Source organism: Medicago truncatula, chromosome 1 (genome assembly GCF_003473485.1).
Source record: "Medicago truncatula cultivar Jemalong A17 chromosome 1, MtrunA17r5.0-ANR, whole genome shotgun sequence".
Taxonomy (NCBI): domain Eukaryota; kingdom Viridiplantae; phylum Streptophyta; class Magnoliopsida; order Fabales; family Fabaceae; genus Medicago; species Medicago truncatula.
The window spans coordinates 25,379,002-25,385,376 of NC_053042.1; the positions used below are offsets into that span (position 1 = coordinate 25,379,002).

General features: G+C 38.9%; 1 non-coding gene across 1 annotated transcript; it reads right to left on the reverse strand.

The window, feature by feature from the left end:
• Positions 1 to 4,878: 4,878 nt before the first annotated feature.
• On the reverse strand, positions 4,879 to 4,985 carry LOC120577955 (small nucleolar RNA R71). Its single transcript, XR_005643931.1, has one exon. It is a non-coding gene; the product is annotated as a small nucleolar RNA R71 (small nucleolar RNA).
• Positions 4,986 to 6,375: the final 1,390 nt, after the last annotated feature.

Here is a 6,375-nt window from a genome sequence, read left to right on the forward strand (position 1 = left end):
CGAAGATGTATCATGATTTAAAGAAGATTTTCTGGTGGTCTGGTTTGAAACGAGATGTGGCACAGTTCGTGTATTCCTATTTAGTTTGTCAGAAGTCGAAAGTCGAGCATCAGAAACCTGCTGGAATGATGGTACCTTTAGATGTGCCAGAATGGAAATGGGATAGTATATCAATGGATTTTGTGACGAGTTTGCCGAATACTCCTAGAGGGAACGACGCAATTTGGGTCATTGTTGATAGATTGACGAAGTCGGCTCATTTTCTACCGATTAATATTAGTTTCCCTGTTGCCCAGTTGGCAGAGATTTATATCAAGGAGATTGTGAAGTTGCATGGAGTTCCTTCGAGCATTGTATCAGATAGAGATCCAAGATTTACTTCTAGATTTTGGAAGAGTTTTCAAGAGGCTTTGGGTTCGAAGTTGAGATTCAGTTCGGCGTATCATCCATAGACAGATGGTCAGTCGGAGAGGACAATTCAGTCGCTAGAGGATTTGTTGAGGATTTGTGTTCTTGAGCAAGGAGGAACTTGGGATAGTCATCTTCCGTTGATCGAGTTCACATACAATAATAGCTATCATTCTAGTATTGGAATGGCACCTTTCGAGGCTTTATATGGTCGGAGATGCAGAACTCCGTTATGCTGGTTTGAGTCAGGTGAAAGAGTGGTCTTAGGACCGGAGATTGTTCAGCAAACTACGGAGAAAGTTCAGATGATTTAAGAGAAAATGAAAGCGTCGTAGAGTCGACAAAAGAGTTATCATGATAAGCGTAGAAGAGATCTTGAGTTTCAGGAAGGAGACCACGTATTTTTGAGAGTCACTCCTATGACTGGTGTAGGACGTGCTTTGAAGTCAAAGAAGTTGACCCCGAAGTTCATTGGTCCGTATCAGATATTGGAAAGAGTTGGAACGGTGGCTTACCGAGTGGGTTTACCGCCGCATCTTTCGAATTTGCACAATGTTTTCCATGTGTCGCAACTTAGGAAGTATGTTCCGGATCCATCTCATGTAATCCAGAGTGACGATGTGCAAGTTAGAGACAACCTTACGGTAGAGACTTTACCGGTGAGGATTGATGATCGTAAAGTGAAGACGTTGAGAGGCAAGGAGATACCTCTCGTGAGAGTCGTTTGGACGGGAGCGACTGGTGAAAGCCTGACGTGGGAGCTTGAGAGTAAGATGCTGGAGTCTTATCCAGAGTTGTTTGCCTGAGGTAAATTTTCGAGGACGAAAATCTTTTAAGTGGGGGAGAGTTGTAACGCCCACTTTCGTTAATTGTTTATTTAAATCGAGTTTAGGTGATTATATTATATTTATATAATATATGCATGATTATGGTATGATTTGAATGATTTACGTTTATATTGATGGTTTAGTCGATATTGTGATAAGTTATGAGTTTTGGAAGATTTGATAAGATTAAGGGATTTATTTTATTGTTAAATAAAATAAAGATTTGAAAATAATATGAAATATTTAGTTGAGGGCTGTTTTGATATTTTAGATAGTTTTGGGGGAGAAAGTGAGATAAGATAAGTAATTAAGAGGAGATATAAAAAGGTTAGAACTAGTTTTAGAAAAACATTGTTGTACGTACGTTTTTGGAGAAAAAGGGAGAAAAAGCCAAGAGAAGGGAGAACCACCTTAGAGTGCTGCGATTTCTTCAATACAAGGTAAGGGTGAGACTAATAACTAAGTATTGTTAGTTGTTATAATTCTGATGATTAATTGACAAAGTTAGGATTGATTTAGAAAAGTTTTGGAATTAGGTCAAAACCCTAAAATTGATGATTAAACGGTAGGAATTGATTAAACTGTTGTAGAAAGTGTTCCTGGACCTTAGATTATGTTTAGGACAAACTTTGGAATCAATACTAGGCTTAGAACCATGTGAATGGTCGGATTTTTGTGAAAATAGGAAGCCTGGCCGTAGCGACATTCATCGCTCGCCACGGCGAGCTATGATCCTCGCCTCGCGAGTGATGATCTTCATCGCTCGCCACGCGAGCCCTTACCCTTCGCCTCGCGAGTTCCTTTGGTATCGCTCGTCATAGCGAGCAACCTTACTCGCCATAGCGAGCTAAGGCAGAGAGCATTTTAGATTTTGTGTTTCGACCTTTTTAGCTGGACCTTGAGTGCCTTTGAGTGCCTGATCATACCTAGTAGTGATTAGGAATGAATGTAGGGCAAGATAGGACCCAGAACAACTTTAGTTTGGGAATGGTTTGGTACTCGCCATGGCGAGTAAGAACATCGCCTCGCGAGCAACTCCAGGTTTGAGTGTCTTGAGTGTTTATGCGATCTGTGTCGCACGTTTGGATCAAGAGTGAACCCCCTTATGTTAATGAGACCTAATGATAACGTTTAATGCAATCTGTAAAACTGTTTAAGATATGTTGGTATTAATTGAATATGATTAATGTATTTTGCAATTATGTAAGATATGAAGGTTTAACTATGATACAATTGAAGTGCTATTGATATAATGATATCATCCTGTTATGTGACTTGTTTATGCTGCTGCTGTTATTTAACTAAGTGCATATTGTATTTATATGATGAAATGATTACGTTTAGCTCCAAATTATTGGATGCATGTTGATATGTTGATTACGATGGTTTGTTCATAAGAGTCCATGCATAGCATTTCATTGAGCTTAGTCCTCACCACAATTATTAGGAGTTTTGTCCTCCGCACGATTTATAGGAGCTTTGTCCTCCGCACGATTAAAGTATATTAATACTTATGATGACGATTGGTACCACATGCATATAAGGAGTCTAAGAGCATTGTCACATTGTCATGTTCATAATGCTATGTTGTTGATGACGAATGAATATGTGAATACGTGATACTTGTTATTTGAATATGCAAAGTTATGTAAGAATGATTATGATGTTAATGTTAATTAAGATTCGAATTACTTTGATTAACATTATTTTGTTATGAAATCTCACCCCTTCTGCTTGAAAATGTTGCCCTTCATATGGGTAACTTGTAGGTAATCGTGCTTAATGTGCAGTTGCCGTCGTGAGTGGCCTTGCCTTCACTGTGTCGTCTAGGTCGCTCTGATACGTAACGGGATGGGGTTATTTGCATGCTTCATTCTCTTACGTGACTATCATGTTTATGTTTAATGATGTTGAACAATTATTATGTTTTGTTAAGTTGATTTAACTCACTTGAGATATTTTGATGGGGCCTACGTGCCAAACTGATTTATGGATTATGAACTAAATTCCGCTGCAATGTTTACGACTTTTGGTTAAATTATTATTTAACTGTTTTGGATCATGTTATATGTGATATCCCGTTGTTTATGATGCTTACTCTGATAAATGTTTTAAGAAATTTGTATATTGGGAAAACGGGGTGTTACACGTGCCACCCTCCAGAGTCACTTTTGCTGCTTTTGCTTAGATTTTAAGCTACTCTATTTTTAGCCCGAATGTAATAGCTTAGATTTTAAGTCGAACAAATGCTATAAATAGAGTAGCCATCCATCACAAATAATCATCTTTACTTGGAATACAATAAGTGACAATTGCTTTTCTAATTAAAGTTCTTTTCTTTTCCTTTATTTTCTTGTCATTTATTTTCATGCTTTCTCTCTTCTCTCCCATGTCTACGATGAACATGAGTGAGTAGACTTCTCCTTGTCTTGGGATTGTTGGATAAGTCTAAATGACATAATCCTAATCAAACCAAGCTCTAAGCCTTAATCTTATGTAACCCTAATTTCTTATCTGAATTCGCCGTTTTAACATGGATCAACCATTATCAAACTGTGGAAACGAAAGTGGAGGGTTTGATAATTTTTTATCCATAATTCCAAATATCAATTCATAAAACGAAAGTGGAGCTTTGATATTCGAACAAGTGAATTCAGACAAGGATTGCAAAGTCAGCGAAATAGGCTTTGCAATCTTTAAGACATATAGTTTCGATCTTCAAGGGAACTAATAACAATCAAGTCAGCGAAATAGGCTTGGTTGTTAGAGGAACCAAAATCTAATAGTAATCAAGTCAGCGAAATAGGCTTGGTTGCTAGAGGAAAATAAGAGAAACTGTCTTGAGAAATTAGGTCTAACATAACATTATAAGCTTATAGTTTTGGTTTGAGAAGGACTTGTTATTTAGATGAAACCAACGATCCCAAGGCTCTTTTTATTATTATCTTTTCAACGCTTAAAAACCCCCCAATTTACAATTCTCTTCTCTCTTCTAATCATCTCTAAAAGGTTAATTAAATTGAACTACTCCCTGTCGGAACGATACTCTTTTATACTACTTTGGCGCCACTGCCGGGGAGTAAACTAATTTGATTAACTCTTTCTTTGTGATTAGAACTCCCTTCTCTTCCTCTTTTCTTCTACTTCTTTCTTTTGTATTACCACTAACTTCTTGGGTTCTCGGTTTCTTATGCGAAGAAGTAAAAGTCTCGGAGAATTTATTCCTGAGATCGAAAGGTTTTTGCATAAGAAAAAGAGAGAGGCACAAAATAATACGGCTATGGCTGAACGCACTCTCAAAGAGTACGCTACTCCTTCAACGGAAGAGCCACAAGCTATTATCGTGTACCCAACGGTTGAGGGTAATAACTTCGAGATCAAGCCTGTACTACTCAATTTGGTGCAGCAAAATCAGTTTTCTGGATCACCCACTGAGGATCTAAATCTCCATATTTCTTCCTTCCTTAGACTCAGTGGCACCATAAAAGAGAACCAAGAAGCCGTAAGACTTCATCTCTTTCCCTTTTCCTTAAGGGATAGAGCTAGCGCTTGGTTCCATTCCCTAGAAGTCGGTTCCATCACTTCATGGGACGATATGAGGCGAGCATTCCTTGCCCAATTTTTCCCCCCATCTAAAACCGCTAAACTTAGAGATCAAATTACTCGTTTCAATCAAAAAGATGGGGAGTCTCTCTATGAAGCGTGGGAGCGTTTCAAGAAAATGCTTAGACTTTGTCCCCACCATGGCCTAGAGAAGTGGCTTATAGTCCACACATTTTATAATGCCTTCTCATATACCACTAAGATGTCTGTTGATGCAGCTGTAGGAGGAGCTCTAATGAACAAAAACTATATGGAGGCTTATGCCCTGATTGAAGACATGGCTCAGAATCATTACCAATGGACCAACGAGAGAGCCGTCACCGCTCCTACTCCCTCTAAGAAAGAGGCAGGTATATACGAAGTCTCAGAATATAACCACCTTGCTGCTAAGGTCGATGCATTAACCCAAAAATTTGAAAAACTTAATGTTAATGCTGTCACACCTTCTTCTGCATCCCCTCCTTGTGAAATCTGTGGTATATCCGGTCATATCGGTGTTGATTGTCAGTTAGGTAGTGCTGCCAATATTGAGCAACTGAACTACGCTCAATATAACCAAGGAATGAGGCCAAATCAAAATTTTTACAAAAACCCTCAAGGTTCCTATGGACAAGCAGCACCACCTGGCTATACAAACAACCAGAGAGTGGCTCAGAAATCAAGTTTGGAGATTTTATTGGAAAATTGCATAGCTAATCAAAATAAAAATCTTCAAGAACTGAAAAACCAAACAGGATTTCTGATCGACTCTCTCTCCAAACTTACTACCAAGGTTGATTCTATCGCCACACACACCAAAATGCTTGAGACCCAAATCTCCCAAGTGGCCCAACAAGTGGCCACCTCTTCTCAAACACCATGAGCCTTTCCTGGTCAACCTGAAACAAACCCCAAAGCCCATGTCAATGCTATTTCTCTTGGGGGCAGTAAGTTAGAAGAGACCATTACTAAAGCCAAAAGTGTCAAGGGAGAGAGTGTTAAGCTTCTAGGTGAGGAGGATGCGATAAAGAAACCACTTGATAAGAACAAGGCCCTTAACCCATTAAGGCTTACTAAGCTCAACTTGGAGGCTCAATTCACTAAATTCTTAAACATACTTAAAAAGATTTGCACTAAGATTCTCTTTGCTGAAGCTTTGTCTCGTATGCCTCTATACGCCAAGTTTTTAAAAGAAATTTTTTCAAAGAAAAAGGCTATAGATCACAAAGAGACAATAGCTTTAACTAGGGAAAGTAGTGCAATCGTCAAGAAGCAACCCCAAAAGCTTAGAGATCCAGGTAGTTTTGCCATCCCTTGTGTGATAGGGAAAGAGACCGTTGACAAAGCCTTGTGTGATTTAGGAGCCAGTGTTAGTTTGTTGCCTCTATCCCTCTTTAAAAAGATGGGAATAGGAGAGTTGAAACCTACCGAGATGATATTAAAGTTAGCCGACCGTTCTATTATCCCAATAGCTGGATATGTTGAAGACATCCCCGTCCAGATAGAAGGGATATACATCCCAACTGACTTTGTGGTTGTTGACATCGAGGAAGACCAT